The sequence below is a fragment of the Capra hircus genome, chromosome 8 (genome assembly GCF_001704415.2).
Source record: "Capra hircus breed San Clemente chromosome 8, ASM170441v1, whole genome shotgun sequence".
Taxonomy (NCBI): Eukaryota; Metazoa; Chordata; class Mammalia; order Artiodactyla; family Bovidae; genus Capra; species Capra hircus.
The window spans coordinates 69,337,152-69,352,847 of NC_030815.1; the positions used below are offsets into that span (position 1 = coordinate 69,337,152).

At 44.6% G+C, this 15,696-nt stretch overlaps 1 protein-coding gene across 3 annotated transcripts in view; it reads left to right on the forward strand.

The window, feature by feature from the left end:
- The window catches only part of SLC39A14 (solute carrier family 39 member 14), a 50,924-nt gene that overhangs the window by 1,916 nt on the left and 33,312 nt on the right, over positions 1-15,696 (forward strand). The window lies entirely within an intron of this gene.

Below are 15,696 nucleotides of genomic sequence, written 5' to 3' on the forward strand. Positions count from 1 at the left end.
CATTTCCTCCAGAGGATCTTCCTGATCCAGAAAGCAAACCCAGGTCTCTTGCTTCGCCTGCATTGGCAGGCGGGCTCTTTACCACTGAGCCACCTGAGGAGCCCTTTGAGTCACATGAAAGTGAAAGAAAGTGAAGTCGCTCAGTTGTGTTCGACTCTTTGTGATCCCACGGACTGCAGTCTACCAGGCTTCTCTGTCTGTGGGATTTTCCAGGCAAGAGTACTGGAGCGGGTTGCCATTTCCTTCTCCAGGGGATCTTCCTGACCCAGGGATGGAGCTGAGGTCTGCTGCATTGCAGGCAGACACTTTACCCTCTGAGCCACCAGGGAAGCCCATAAATCTGTTCAAATCCTGCCGCATCACTTTCCAGCAGGAGACATTACTTCTGCAGACCTCTCCTCACCGCTGTGCAGCATGTCGTGGTAGTACCTGGAGCGTAGTAGAGGTTTGTTATCATATGAATTAACATTATCTTCTCTGGGGTGAAGTGGATGATTTAGGGGTCCTAGGAGGTTGGGTTGTAGGAATAGTGTGAGTCCAGGCTTCAGGTTGATTCATCTCGGGAATGTGGAGGCAACCTCGGTGCCTTTCTGGGTAGGCTCCTTTTCTGTGGTGTGCCAGGCATTGGCATATTCAGTTCTACAGAGCCTTTTTTCCCCACCTTTAGTTTTGCAAGCTATGCTGATTCTTTCAGGTAATGGAAGTACTGTTTTTCCGGACCGGTCATAGGCGGAAAGGACTAGCGACGTATGTGTATCTGCACGCATGCGCGCACGTGTGCGCATGCGCACGCGCTAGATCGGTCACTGGACTGGGTTTTAGAACTGTTCCGCCTACTTCCTCTTTTTCTTACCTGTTTACACCTTAGTTCCAGGAGGAAGCCTCAATCCGGGTCCAGTATTTACAGGATATTGAGATCTAAGAGTTAGTGCCTTGAATAAATGTATATTTCTGGAAATCGGGACCTCCGAAATAATCTAGCCTTTTCGCGCTTGATGCCTGAAGAAAGTAACGCTTAGGCGTTTTTGCAGAACCGCGGATGGCGATAGGATATTGAACTTTAGGGACTTTGGAAATCTTCGAGTCTAGACCCTTTGTTTTACAGCTAAAGAAACTGGATCTAGAGAGGTTAACTGGTATTTCCAACTCACATTACTTGCTACTGGCCAAGAGGCTCGATAGGGCCAGCGTGCATGCGTTCTCATTCGCTAAGTTGCATCCGACTCTGTGACCCTGTGGACTGTAGCCCGCCAGAAAAAGAGGTGCAACCTTTATTCATAAGTGTGATGATAAAACTGCTGGAAATCTCAGACATTTCATTGAAAACATGAAGAAAAAGGAGCCAGTTGTCCCTGTGCTTATTTGGGGGTCAGGAGTTCTTGGCTTGTTTGGATAGAAATTTATTATGGAGGACTCTTCTCCCTTCTCCTTTTTCCAGACTCCCTGGCAACACAGGAGGATGGGGAGTGAGTAAGGAAGGGTCATGCTGCTAGGGCCCTAGCCTGGACTCTCTGGATACAGTGGAACTTCTCTGAACTCTGAGGCTGGCGGGCTGGCAGACTGCCGGCCAGATAAGGAGTCCAGAGTGCACCAGCCAGGGGCTTCGTGCGCTGTCCGGGGCAAGCAGGACAGCCTCACCACAAGATCTCGGAGGCCCAGCTGTCTTCACCCTTACTGTGGCCATCGAGGCTCCCAGAGGGGACTCCTTATTGGGCCCTGGGTAAGAACCAGCAGAGACCCCTGTGGACCCTCCCACAGGCGACAGGGAAGGTGTGGCCACAGAATCAGCCTGGAGAGAGCTGTTGGCATGTCCGTCCGTGGAAAACCAACTTACCTGCCTCTGATCTGACTGCATTATCAGGCCTCCTAACCTTTCTCCAACCTCAGGCCTGGGACAGTTCTGGGCTTTGGTGGAATGAGAATGTGACTGTCCTGAATTTATTACCATTGGGTCCCTAGAGGCTCTTAGTGTTAAATGTTATCTAAAAGTTGGGGATGTTTTTAAAATCTATGTTTTAAACTGTTCATTTTTTCTTAAAAGCATGTGCATGCATTTTTTTCTTCACATTTTATTGAGATCTGACAACACTGTGTAAGTTTAAGGTGTACAGCATAATGATTTGATTTATATAGTTATGAAATGAGTACCACAGTAAATTTAATGAACATACATCATCCCAGAGGTAAAAGATAAGAGAAATAGAAAAAAAATTTTTTTTCTTGTGATAAGAAGTCTTAGGATTTAACTTTCTTCACAACTTTCACATATAAAAGTTTAGTGGTGGTTTAGTTGCTCAATTGTGTCCAACCTTTGTGACCCTATGGACTGTAGCCCACCACGCTCTATCCTTGGGATTTCCCAGGCAAAAATACTGGAGTGGGTTGCCATTTCCTTCTCCAAGGGATCTTCCCAACCCCGGGGTGGAACCTACATCTCCTGCATTGCAAGCGGATTCTTTACTGCTGAGCTACCAGGGAACCCCCAAATATGACCTGTAGCAGTGTTAATTATATTTAGCATGTTACACATTACTTCCCTAGTACTTATTTATCTTATAACTGGAAGTTTCTACCTTTTGACTGCCTTGATCCAATTCCCCCTCTCTACAACCTCTGTGTGCATATATATTTCTGTTTGCCAAAATTTTGATTTAGGGCTGAGGCTTTGTCTTTGGGTCTAGGTCTGCTAATTACACTTGCAAATTGTATATAAAAATCACATCTGTATGTATGACCTGTGATTTCTGGTTTCTTTTATTACATTTTTTTTAACCATATGTGAATTATGTCTCAATAAAATGGAAGAAAAAAATTTTAACAGGAAAAAATTTTCCCTACGCTATATAGTCAGTAGTTCAAAGATTAGAAGGATAAAAAAGTTTAAAAAGCAACTACACATACATTAACTGCACCCCCACAAACTCCCACCCAGTACAGTAAAAAGTCTCACCTCTGCCCACCCCATCCCAGTTTTAGAAATGCTCCAAGTTAGCATTTTAGGCATTGTTTAGCACTTTGCTTTTTTCACCTAGCAACTATTCTGGATCTTTCCCTATCAGCCCAGGAAGCACTTTTACTATAGCTGCATATTATTCCAGGATAGGGAAGCACAATAGTTTTTAAATCAGCATGTGTTGCTTCCCTCTTTCCCCCAGTTTGGGTTGTTTCCAATATTTTGTCATTATGTACAGTGCTACAGGGAATAACTTTACTAAACGGCATTTCCAATGTGTATGACTACACAAGAAATTCGCAGAAGTGAGATTGCTGGGTGACAGGATATATACATCTGTTAATTAGTCTCCATTAAAAAATAATGATAGAGCAAGAATTTAAGACATTTGCAAATCAGTCCATGTGCAGAATCCTACTTTTTTAATGCACATACCTAATTTATAGAGGACGAGATGGTTGGATGGAATCACTGACTCAATGGACATGAGTTTGAGTAAACTCTGGGAGTTGGTGGTGGACAGGGAGGCCTGGTATGCTGCAGGTCATGGGGTCACAAAGTCAGACACGACTGAGTGACTGGACTGAACTGAACTGAATTTAATCTTTTTTTCCCCCCATTTGTAACACATTTTTCGAGATGAGCGGTTCTCAAACTTTTTGATCCTAGGATTCCTTAGTCTTCCACTTATTGGCTAAACCTGCTATTTACCGTGTTAAAAATTAAAGCAAATATAAAAAGTTGTTTATTCATTTAAAATAATAGAAATAAGATAATTACATGGTAACATAAAATGCATGTTTTTATGGAAAGTAACTTCTAAAAAGTCCAAAAAGTGGCATTATTTTTATATTTTTGCATATCTTCAGGACTTCAAAATAATGATTTATTAGATATAACAGATTATAGTAGGTATAGAATAATTTTGCTGGTAAATACTCAGTGGAAGTCTGGAGAACAAACTGAGTTAATCTCTGAAAACACACATATTTATACCCTAAACTTCTACCTCGGAAATTTCAGAAAACTACACAGGCACACATTCATCATACTTCACATAGCCGCTGAAAAATGAGAGTGAAAAAGCTTTTAACATCTTAACTTTCTAATAAAACTAGTTTTTACCTCTCCAGCCTCCTCACACAGTCTCAGTGTATCCAGGTGTCATCTAAGACCACGATATTGGGATTTGCCATTCTAGAGCACTTAGTTTCATTTTTGTAGAAATCAAGTTTTCCTCTCTGCATCTATATTTCAGTTACTGTTTAAAACCAAACAGAACTGGCATAAAGAAGTTTGAAATGAGGCACAGCAGACTCTCAGTAAATGAATCCTGGACAGTGACAACAGAGAGAGCCTCTTTGCTGCAGGGATGGGCCCAGCCAGCAGAGCTCAGCTGAGAGAGTGCCCACTCCATGAAGACAGGCAAAATACTGTTTCTGTTCCGAGGAGGCTTGTAAAATATGTGTTGAGATGAGCTAAGTACATGTTGGAAGTGTCACATGCTATTTGTGGCATTCTTTAGGCTCCATTGAGTGGAACAGCCAAGAGACACTGAAAGAGGCCAGTCGAAGGTGAGGCGACTGGGGGTCAGGAATGATCTGGGAAGGCTTCCAGAGGTGGAATTGAGCCAGGGGGTTCCTGACAGGGGAGCTGTGTGAATAATGACGTGTGTGGGCTTAGTTGCTCAGTCGTGTCCAACTTTGCGACCCTATGGACTGTAGCCCCCCAGTCTCCTCTGCCCATGGGATTTTTCAGGCAAGAATACTGGAGTGGGTTGCCATTTCCTTCTCCAGGGGATCTTCCCAACCCAGGGATCGAACCCACGTCTTCTGCATTGCAGACAGACTTCTTTTACTTCCCCATCTAGGAAGACCATGGATAGTGGCACTAAGATGTATGTTCCTGGATCACCAGGGTTCTGGGGTCTAAGGTACCAATAGTTTCTGGTAGGTATTAGCTGTTTATCAAAGACTTGCTGGTCTTTTCAGCCTTGTCTTGGGGTCAGTCTGCTCTTTTCCAGAAAAACACCATTGGCCCCAAATCAGCATCCTTTGCACCAGTCCACTTACTCCAGCCAACCTTGTGTCCTTGATTATCAAGAGTAATGCATACTTACTGAAAAGATAAAGAAGTATGGGAGAAAAAAGTGTAATCCTGAGGCTGTGAGGCAACCTCTGTTACTCTGCTCAATTATTTCCTTTTATTGTAAACTTAATTTTCAACTTACTTTAGACTTAAAAGTCACAGAGAATATAGCAGAGTTCCTTTATATCCCCTCACCCTGTGGTATAATCATCAAGAACAGGAAATCAATATTGGCACAAAACTTTAAACTGCAAGCCTCATTTAAATTTCACCACTGTTTCTGCTGATGTCTTTTTTCTGTCCCAGGATCCAGTCTGCCATCCCACGTTGCATTCAGTTGTGATTTCTCTGCTCCAATTTGTAACCATCCCATATCTTTCTCCCTTAGGATAAGGTCACGCATTTTTAGCAAGAATATCAACAAAAATGATGTCACATCCTTTTAAGAGCATCATATCAAGGCATTCGTGGTGTTAGTGGTGATGTTTTCCTGGATCACTTGGTTACTTGGTGTCTGCTGGACCTCCACACTGGAAAAGTTATTCTCTCATGTTGAATCCTTCTCATGGTTCAAACCCCTTTGGCCAGGAGGAGCCTATCCCATTTAAGAGCTCACCTGATTAGTTCTGACTCATACCAGATCAATTTCCCTGTTTTAAGGTCAACTGATTTGGTCAGCTGACACCAACAAAACCCCTTTGGCAGATAATGTTACCTAATAACAGGAGTGATATCTCATATTTTCAGCTTCTGTCCACATACAAAGGAGAAGGTCATTGAGGCCTATCTTGGAATTCTGCCAACTCTAGCAGGAGAGTTTCAGATAAAAGATTGTTGTTGTTGTGTGTGACCCCATGCACTGTAGCCCACCAGGATCCTCTGTCCATGGGATTTCCCAGGCAAGGAATCCTGGAGTAGGTTGCCATTTCCTTCTCCAGGGGATCTTTTTGACCCAGGGATTGAACCCAGATCTCCTACATTGGCAGGTGAATTCTTTACCACAGAGCCACCAGGGAAGCCCCAGATAAAAGATATCAAGCCTTAATTCCAGCATCTAAGTATTAGTTTCCTATGCCCATCCTAACAAATGACCACAAACTCTGTGGCTTAAAAGAACAGAAATTTACTCTCAGTTCTGGAGGCCAGAAGATTGAAATCAAGGGGTCAGCAGGTCCACATTGCCTCCAAAGGCTCTTGGGGTACATGCTTCCTTGGCTCTTGCACCTTCTGGGGCCTCCAGTTGCTCCTTGTCTTGTGCCAGCATCGCTCTCCTCTCTGCCTCTGTCTCCACATGGTCTTTTCTGTGTGTCTGTGACCAAATCTCCCTCTCCTTTATCTTGTAAACATACTAATCATTGGGTTTAGGGACTACTGAAATTCAATGGTGACTTCATCTCTAGATCCTTAAATCATTATTTCTGCAAAGACTGTGTTTCTCAATAAGGTCACATTCTGAGGTTTTGGGGTAGACATGGATTTTGGGATCAAGACCATCCCCAGGAAAAAGAAATGCAAAAAAGCAAAATAGCTCTCTAAGGAAGCCAGACAAATAGCTGTGAAAAGAAGAGAAGGGAAAAGGAGAAAAGGAAAGATATACCCAGTTGAATGCAGAGTTCCAAAGAATAGCAAGGAGCGATAAGAAAGCCTTTTTCAGTGATCAATGCAAAGTAATAGAGGAAACCAATAGAATGGGAAAGACTAGAGATCTCAATAAAGGACAGAAATGGTATGGACCTGACAGAAGCAGAGATATTAAGAAGAGGTGGCAAGAATACACAGAACTGTACAAAACAGATCTTCATGACCCAGTTAATTACGATGGTGTGATCACTCACCTAGAGCCAGACATCCTGGAATGTGAAGTCAAGTAGGCCTTAGGAAGCATCACTACAAACAGCTAGTGGAGGTGATAGAATTCCAGTTAAGCTATTTCAAATCCTGAAAGATGATGCTGTGAAAGTGCGGCACTCAATATGCCAGCAAATTTGAAAAACTCAGCAGTGGCCACAGGACTGGAAAAGATCAGTTTTCATTCGAATCCCAAAGAAAGGCAATGCCAAAGAATGCTCAAACTACTATACAATTGCACTTATCTCACACGCTAGGAAAGTAATGCTCAAAATTCTCCGAGCCAGGCTTGAGCAATATGTGAACCATGAACTTCCAGATGTTCAAGCTGGTTTTAGAAAAGGCAGAGGAACCCGAGATTAAATTGCCAACATCTGCTGGATCATGGAAAAAGCAGGAGAGTTCCAGAGAAACATCTATTTCTGCTTTATTGACTATGCCAAAGTGTGCCTTTGACTGTGTGGATCACAATAAACTGTGGACAATTCTGAAAGAGATGGGAATACCAGACCACTTGACCTGCCTCTTGAGAAATCTGTGTGCAGGTCAGGAAGCAACAGTTAGAACTGGACATGGAACAAGAGACTGGTTCCAAATAGGAAAAGGAATACGTCAAGGCTGTATACTGTCACCCTGCTTATTCAACTTCTATGCAGAGTACATCATGAGAAACGCTGGGCTGGATGAAGCACAAGCTGGAATCAAGATTGCCGGGAGAAATATCAATAACTTCAGATATGCAGATGACACTACCCTTATGGCAGAAAGTAAAGAACTAAAGGGCCTCTTGTTGAAAATGAAAGAGGAGAGTGAAAAAGTTGTCTTAAAGCTCAGCATTCAGAAAACTAAGATCATGGCATCCAGTCCCATCACTTCATGGCAAATAGATGGGGAAACAATGGAAGCAGTGTCAGAATTTCTTTTGGGGGGCTCCAAAATCACTGCAGATGGTAACTGCAGCCATGAAATTAAAAGACACTTACTCCTTGGAAGGAAAGTTATGACCAACCTAGACAGCATATTAAAAAGCAGAGATATTACTTTGCCAACAAAGGTCTGTCTAGTCAAGGCTATGGTTTTTCCAGTAATCCTGTATGGATGTGAGAGTTGGACTATAAAGAAAGCTGAGCACCGAAGAATTGATGCTTTTGAACTGTGGTGTTGGAGAAGACTCTTGAGAGTCCCTTGGACAGCAGGGAGATCCAGCCAGTCCATTCTAAAGGAGATCAGTCCTGGGTGTTCATTGGAAGGTCTGATGTTGAAGCTGAAACTCCAGTACTTTGGGCACCTGATGTGAAGAGCTGACTCATCTGAAAAGACCCTGCTGCTGGGAAAGATTGAGGGCAGGAGGAGAAGGGGATGACAGAGGATGAGATGGTTGGATGGCATCACCGACTCAATGGACATGAGTTTGGGTAGGCTCTGGGAGTTGGTGTTGGACAGAGAAGCCTGGCGTGCTGCAGCTCATGGGATTGCAAAGAGTCGGACATGACTGAGCGACTGAACTGAACTGAATTCAACCCATTGGGCTTCCCCAGTGGCTCAGCAGTGAAGAATCTGCCTGCAGTGCCGGAGTTGCAAGAAACAGCAGGTTTGAGCCCTGGATTTGGAAAATCCTCTGGAGAAGGACACAGCAACCCACTCCAGTATTCTTGGCTGGAGAATCCCATGGACAGAGGAGCCTGGCGGGCTGCAGTCCACTGGGTCACAAGAGTCGGATAGGACTGAAGTGACTTAGCAACCAAGCATATACAAACTACCCACTACACTCAGGACTCGGGGAACTGTCCTTTGTAAACTCTGGTTCACAGAGCTGCAAAAAAAAAAAAATGATGGATTTGGTTTTAAAGACAGAAGGCAGGCCTGGCTGTTGGGGAGACCAGGGCCTAGCCTCAGGTCGCCCATTCCCCTCACGTTGCTACACGTCTGAGAACCAGGTGGATATCAGTTACTGAGGACTCTAGCCTCAGAGTCCCTACATTCTAGACTCTTTGTAATGCCAACAACTTGTCTCTGTGCAAGGAGTTCTCACTGAGAGTTAGTTTCCCTGTAGGAAGGACATGGCAGAAACGGTGGTACCTGTTGGCCAGAGGGGGAACTGACTTCAAAGAGTTTAGATTAATCACAGGATGTTATAGTTAGTCTAGTCCAGCAGTCCTGACTAGACCAGAATGTCAGACTAGTACCCCAGACAAGAGGCAGGCTGATCAATCAGAGTTGAGTGTACAGTTACCTGAGTCTCACCCAGGAAGCTCTGATTCAGGACCATGGTGAGACTCTGCTCATGGGGGCACCCAGGTTAGGGGACCAGGCACACAGGAAGTCCTGCCCATGCAGATTAGAACTGGAATCCACTGCCAGACTCTTTAAGTAAAGGTCTTTAAAAAGGGGGAGAGACCTGCCTTCCAGTTGGTCATCATTAAGCCTTTCCCATTTCCTAATTTAACTCGAAAGTGAACTTTCTTCTTTTTTTTTTTTTTTGGAAACTTGGCTGCATCCAAGTTTCCGATCTAAGATTGAACCAGGCCATGGCAGTGAAAGTGTGGAACCCTAATCACTAGGCCACCAGAGAACCCTCTGAATCTTCTTCTTAAAGTAATTCAGGTTCATTGTAGGAAATTCAGAGTAAAAAAGATAACAGAAGTCACCATTCAATTCACCACCAAGAACTAGCAATTTGTTAAACATTTCTCGTCTTTTTCTGCGAATGCATACTTTGTAAGGAAAACAGGTTCTGCTACACATAGTTTTGTAGCCTCTTTTTTTCGTTTCACTTAGCATGTGATGTCTTTCCACGTCATTATTTTCCTGAATATTAATATTTATTGAGCCATTACTGTATATCTAGCATTGTATTTATACTTAGTATCTTATTCAGTTTTCTCATTTGCTCCAAGGGAGACTGTTCGTAGCTTTGTTTTCCTGAAGGAAGTGTCCTTGCTGTTGTGACTTGACTAAAAGCCTTGAAGCTAGTAAATGTGTGTTTCCGGGTCTACACTAAGGTCTGTCGCACTTGGAGCCCAAGCTCTGAATCTCTAGTTGAACTATATATTCTGTTATGTGGATTACTTTACTTTTGCAATCACCTCCCTTTTTTCCCCTTAATTTGACTGTACTGTGCAGCTTGTGGGGTCATAGTTCCCCTACCAGGGATCGAACCTGAGCTCTTGGCAGTGTAAGTGTGGAATCCTAACCACTGGACCACCAGGGAATTCCCAGCAATTCCCTTCTTTTGTATGCTTAGATTGCTTGCCGTTTTTCACTGTTACGAGCCTTGCACTAGAACAAGCTCCAAGAGGGTAGGGATTTTTGTCTTTTTGGTCATTGTTGTATTCCCTGTGCCCACAACAGTTGGTACTTGATAGATATTTGTTGTTGAATGTGTACTTCATTCCTCAGTTTTAAAATGCCTTTTTGTTCTGTTTTCATGTTTCTGAACTAGGGAGGTGTCTCAGTGATGTGTGCCTTTAATGTAGTATCTTTTTCAACTCTGAAAACCTGCCATTGCCACTTAGAGAAGTACTGCAGAATCTATCCTAGTAAGGTTATTGAGAAGATTAAATGAGCTAATGAAAACAAATTGCTTAGCACAGTGCCTGGCAACAAGAAATCCTAGCAATTCCTATTATTATAAAATTAGGGAAGAAAGGATTGTGGATGAGTTACAGGAGTGTTCAGATGCAAATACCAGAGTCCAACAAGGCTAGTTTACATGCAACAGCATATAAAGCATCTGGCGATTAGCCATAGAATGAGGCTGGGTTCCTGCTCAGTGGTGCCTGCAGGAGCCCAGGCTCTCTTCAGTGGATCTTTCTGCTCTGCCATCCTTGGCAAGTAGGACTTCCTTCTCGTGATCTTGAACCTATATTTCTGAACAGGAAAGAGGAAGGGAAAGAGAAGGCACCCTAGCCATGCTCTTAGATTCCACTGGTAGAGTGGTCCCCTGTGGCTTTTCTTTGCACAAAGGATGTTGTTGACTTCACCCGTTTCTTATCTTTTATAGACTTTACTGTTGAGGTTTACTGGGAAAATAGACTGTTCATTGAAAAACAACTGGGGTAATTAGCTAACTCCTTTTTTTGTTGTTAAGTGAGTTTCTCTTTCTCACACTATGTCAAATTAAATTCTAAATAAATTAGAGATGTAAATTTTTTAATGCCAGAAGAAAGCAGGTATATATTTCTACAATTTCAGGGTGAGAAAGGGTTTTTCAAGCATGCTACTAAAAGCAGAACCCTTGTAAGAAAAGTGGGATATATTTGATTTGTCACTAAGTCATGTCCTACTCTTGTGACTCCCAAAATTTCTGTGTTGCTCTCAATGCTGGGGTGAGGGGGCAGACCAGAACCCAAACCCACTGTTCTATTCTCATTTTTACTGGACGCCTGGAAAGTTGGTTTGTGTGGGAGCAAGTGAGGTGGGCATGTGTGTCCTGCTAGTCAGGGGAAGCCATTGTAAGTCCCAGGGAGCAAGCTGTACTGCCGGCTACCCTCTTCTTTTCCTGGAAACCAGAGGGCTCCTGGCCAGCCCTGGGGACTTGCTCTTCTCAGAGCACAGAGTACGAGAGGCTTGGGGTGAGGTGGAGCTGTGCTGGCCGGCAGGGGAGCTGGCCCAGCGTTCCCTGGTGGAAGGCCCTGGATTCCCTCCCCACCTCTCCCCCTGCTCCCAGAAGACACACCAGTGATACTGATGAGCGTATGTAGATTTCAACACTGACCGTTTCCTATCTGAGAGGCTGGGCAAGTCCTCAGGATACCAGGCCGCTGGGAAGTTTCCAGGGGGTAGCAAACCACAACTGTTTTCTCATCACCGTTCCCAGCAAAGCACAAAATGTACAAAGTCACCCACTCCCCCAGACTCGGGCCACTAGCCAGAGTGCCCTCAGGGGCAGCCTGACCAGCTCTCAGAGCAGATTCTGTCCCGGTTCCTGTTGCTCCCGCCTCAGCCGCCTCCTGACATCCAGGGGTGCCTCCCGCAGCAGAGACCTTGACCGTGGGTAAACCGTGGTGTGCATGGCTCTGTCGGCCAGATTGCACCTCTGACCTTGGCTGCTCACACCACTCCCTCTTCTTGGCTGCAGTGGCCACGAGCCCCTCCCCCTGCGTTTCAGGATGTGTGCAGCTGGCACAAAAAGAGGTTGTGAACAACGGGACCAGACTCGAGTTTCCATGACCAGCTGAGAAATTCTAGAAACCGCCTGTACTTGGGGGTTTCCTTTCCTTTTCTCTGTCTGCCATGGAGAGAAGTTAACATGGTATTCTTGGCCATGTGATCAGATGGTGGCCTGTGCTTGGCACGTTTGCTGCTGGGGTAGGGAAGGAAGGCTGCCTGTCTGCGCCTCTCACCCCACCTTCCTTTTGGATCCTCCATTCCACCTAATGTTCTACTTTCTTTCTTTTTTTTTTTTTTACTTTACTTTTTTTTTAATATTCCAACTCCAGATAGACTTCTCTGGCTCTCTGGGGGTGTCTTCAGCTCTATTGATGCTGCAGAAGGGGGTGTCTCTTCCTTTCAAATTGCTAATAGTAGTTTAACTGAGGGTTGAGGCCAAAGAACAAAAAGGTTCTAAACTTGAGGACACTACAACAAAGAGGGGCATGGGAAATTAACACATCATTCAGCAGATATTCTTTGGGATGGAGACTCAGACATAGAGAATAGACTTGTGGCCATGGAGGAAAGGAGAAGGAGGGACAGATTGAAAGAGTAGTAACAGTGAAACGTGTACGTCGCCATATGTAAAACAGATAGCAGTGGGAATTTGCTGTATTACACAGGGAGCTCAACCGGCACTCTGTAACAACCTAGAGGGGTGGGATGGAAAGAGAGACGGGAGGGAGGTTCAAGAGAAGGGGCGCATTCATATACCAATGGCTGATTCAAGCTGATGTATGGCAGAAGCTAGCACAATATTGTAAAGCAATTATCTGCCAATCAAAAATTTGTAAAAAGTTATTAAAGGAAAAAAAGTCATTCTCTGGGGGTTGTCTGGGTGCCAGGCACTGGCTTCAGGGAAGAAAATAGGCCGAGTCTGTCTCCACTGTTGTGGAGTTTACAGTCAGTAGGAGGAGACAGATAATAAACATGTAAACAAAACGAAAGAAAACTCTGTTAGATAGTGATATATGGTAAATAGAACAGGGTGTTGGGACTTGGAAAAAATAGCCTTGGGAGCAGGCTATTTTTTTTTTTTTAAACCAGGTGGCCCTGCATTTTGAGGAGGTGACATCTGAGCTGAAACTTGATATGAAAATCTAGGGGAGGGGCATTCTTGGCAGAGGGAATAGCAGGTGCAAAGGCCCTGGGGTAAGAATGCTTTTGATGTGCTAAAGGGACAGAAAGAAGGGTACTGGATCCTAATGAGGTTGGTGGGGTCAGCAAGGGCCAGATCTCACAGTGACTCCTAGGCCAGGAAAAGGGATTTAGATTTGATCCCACTTGTTTTTGTTTGTTTGCTTTTTGACTGCAGTGTGTGGTATGCAGAACTTTAGTTCTCTGACCAGGGATTGAGCTCATGCCCGCTGAAGTGTAAGCGTGGAGTCTTAACTACCAGACCGCCAGGAAAGTCCCAGATAGGGTTTCACTTGTGCTGGGAGGCCATCAAGGGTTCAAAGCAAAGAAAATGCCGTGATCAGATTTGTATTTTTAAAAAAATGACACTTTCATTGAGCTGTACACTTTAAGACTTGGGTGTGTTACGGGTGTGTATGCTATACTTTAAAAAGAGAGAAGGGACTCTGACAGTTTGGGGGTAAGTGCCCAGAGGAAGCTGAAATCTGGTTAAGAGATTTGATTTTATTTTAGTATTTTTATTCCACCAGCATTCCGGCATTTCTTTCACTCAGATTCCCGGTCTTTAGCTTCAGGCAGTCCTTCCAGATCATCTGGAGAAGTCCTGAAGAATGAATTGTCCTTGAGCAGATGGCATTCAAAAAGCAGTTATTGAAAGCTTGTGGTATACACTTGGCATTACTGTTGCTGTAGTTCATTCACGTCGTGTACTATTCTGTTGTGAGAGTCGGTTAGTTTATTTATCCACTCTTCTGCTGATGGGCTTTTGGGTTGCTTCCAAAGTTTTTGTTATTGTGAATAGTGCTACCACAAGACTTCTCATATCTGTCTTTTATTATTTTTTTTTCCCCTCTCTGTTTGGGTTTGAGAGTCACCCAAACTAGAGGATGTCTGTAGTAGTAATGTTAGTCAATTAGTTGTGTCCTACTCTTTGCAACCCTGTGGACTGCAGCCTGCCAGGCTACTCTGTCCATGGGATTTTCCAGGCAAGAATACTAGAGTGGGTTGCCATTCCCTTCTCCAGAGGATCTTCCCGACATAGGGATCAAACCTAGGTCTCTTGCATTGCAGGCAGATTCTTTACCATCTAAGCAAACTAAAGTCAGAAACCCTTTCCAGGTGGCGTTCCGATTGTCCCCCTGGGGTTGGGGTTGGCAGTAGAGGATAAGCCTTTAAGTCTGGTTAGAATGTTGATCCCTTTTTAATAGGCAAGCAGTTGGTAGGGGGTGGAGGAGGGCAAGTGGAAATTCATCATGACGTTAGGGAAGTCACTTACCGTACCGGGTTGTCGAGAGACTGCCTCCTAAAAAGGGGGAGCTTGTCCATGTGGCCCTGATCCATATCTGAGGATGATAGCCAGAGATGTGGTTGCCTTTGTTCTGGAATCCATCTGAGTATACTCTTGACAGTCTCTCTTGAGCTCTGGTCGGGCAGAGATGGGGAATCAGGAGGGCAAAGTATGGGAGTCCTTATGCTGTCCTTCTCACCTCTGAGAAGATAGAGCTTTGAGATGACACTTGTCCTTTCCTGCTCTCGACCCCGGCCCTAAATGCTGCATCTTCAGTGCAGTGTATGATGTCTGTGTACATATGTGTTTGTATTTACATCTTTGTGCAGCAGATCCTCCCAGCCTCCTAGGATTGTTATGAAACAGCCGAGGAAACTAACTGAAAGTGTTTGGAGTGTCATTCTGAGACAGTTACAGCACTGAGACAGAGAGGTTGGAGTGAGAGGCGGGCAGGGTGCGGCTTGTGCTGGGAAGGATTTGGAATGGTCCAGAGGTGCTGCTTTTTCCTACAGTTCATCCTTTTTTTATTTTTGGCTGTGCTGGATCTTCTTTGTTGCTCCGGCTTTTCTCTAGTTGCAGCAAGTAGGGGCGACTCTTTAGTTGCAGTGCGTGGACTTCGCATTGCCGTGGCTTCTCTCGTTGCAGAGCACAGGCTCTAGCGTGTTCGGGCTTTAGTAGTTATGCAGGGGCTTAGTTGCCCTGCATCATGTGGGATTTTCCTGGACCAGGGATTGAACGTGGGTCTCCTGCCTTGGCAGGCAAATTCTTTACCACGAAGCCATTATGGAAGCCCTGTGCTTTTTTTTTTTTTTTTTTTTAAAAAAACACACACATCCAAGCCCTTCACACTTGTGGAAAAAGTGCTTGGAACACAGGCGGACTGTGTTCAGCTTTCTGACTGTTGGCAGAATCAGATGTTAATTAGCCTTCCCAGGCCTGGTTCTGTGGGCAGTGTGGAGATAGAGGGTGCAGGGGTGAAAGGGACCAGGAATAGGTGTTGTGGGTGGAGCCCAGGGTCCCTGCCAGAGAGCAGTGAGCTGAGGGTGAGAGGCGATGGGAGCCTAGTTGGAGGAAAACCCTTGCTTGCCAGGCAGAGGGACTGAACTTTGCTGTTGGTTAGGGGGAGTGATGGAAGGTAGGTATTTTAACAGGAGAGTGATATGATCATTGGAGGGGATGGGATGGAGCGGATGTTAGTGACCAGTGAGACTGGTGCAATGGTTTCTCC